Below are 1,344 nucleotides of genomic sequence, written 5' to 3' on the forward strand. Positions count from 1 at the left end.
GGTGGGAACTGGAGGGATGCGGCCAGCACGGCCGGGGCTGCAAAAGGGACGACTCCAAGGAGATGGGCATGCGCCTGTCACTGGAGGATTGCCATGTTCATCAACATCATCTTCGTCAACATCATCGCAGGATCCAAGGCTGGTGACATCTCTTTCCCCCCCCCCCCTTTCCTTTTTTTCCTCATGAAGGGCTCGGTAGGACCCAGGCCCCGTCTACCATTGTGCTTTCCCAGTTCACCTTGCTTGTACCACAGAGAAAACGTTTAACCCATCGTTTGGTGTCATTTCTCCTCAGTTGAGCCCACGGGGATCACGAACCTACCACCACCCCCTCGGTTAGCCAGTCTGGGGCGAAACACCTTCTAATATCGATGCGCAGATACGCGCTGCTTTAGTAGTGGTAATTTTGGTAGTAGCTTGAAATACATAAACGCACTCGCTGTTCTGGGAGTAATTTTGTAGTAACTTGAAATAAATCCTTGATTTCCAAGCAGGAATTTGTCTGCTTGGCAAGCCTGAGCACCCCTAACGCTTCTGCTGCCCGGGACAGGGGCTCGGTCAGACTTTGCCTGCAGCAAAATGATTGCATTTCAGCATCTTTCGGTAGCAGCTTTGCTAACTGGGTGTATGGCACGTTAAGCTGCCAAGGCTTCCCAGGGGTGGGGGGGGGAGAGACCCACAGGGGAGGGAGGCCACGAAGGCGCAAGCAGGAGGAGACGGATGCCGGCGACATCTCTTCTGCAGCTATGGAGCTGACGTGCTCCACGATACAAACGTGGGGACCGGTTTCCTCGGGGCACATTTAAACTCTGCCTATCCCAAAGGCCATTTTCCCCCACCAGACCTCGCCGTTGCCACGCACGCAGGGATTTCCTGCAGCCTGGAGGGGGCTTGGATTGCAAACACAGCTACCGGGCATCAACCTGCGTCCAAAGGCCACCAGATAAACTTTGAGGCTAAAACCTCCCCCGAGAAAAGCATCCATGGGGGGCACCCCGGAGGCATCCCCAACCCTGGCCCATTCGGGTGGCGTCTTCTCCCAAGGCCAGCTACCCCGGGACCACGGGCCGTGCCAAGGCGGCTGCTTGCCAGGTCCGGGTGACTCAGGGAACTGATACAGGTTAAAAATACCCTCGCCCGGCTTTGGAGCAAGATCATGGGGTCGGTTTTAACCCCAGCTCAGTCGCCCAAGCTGCCATCACCGCAGGAGGAGCCAGGCCAGCTGGGGGAGGGAGGGGACGGGGACACAGGAGCCCCACGGCGACAGCAAACGCCCTCCCCGAGCGCAGGCTCTCTCCCCACGGAGCTGGACAGGGGGGTAACTCCAGCACCCCAGGGTCTGCC

The sequence above is a fragment of the Egretta garzetta genome, unplaced genomic scaffold (assembly GCF_000687185.1).
Source record: "Egretta garzetta isolate BGI_Z169 unplaced genomic scaffold, ASM68718v1 scaffold571, whole genome shotgun sequence".
Taxonomy (NCBI): Eukaryota; Metazoa; Chordata; class Aves; order Pelecaniformes; family Ardeidae; genus Egretta; species Egretta garzetta.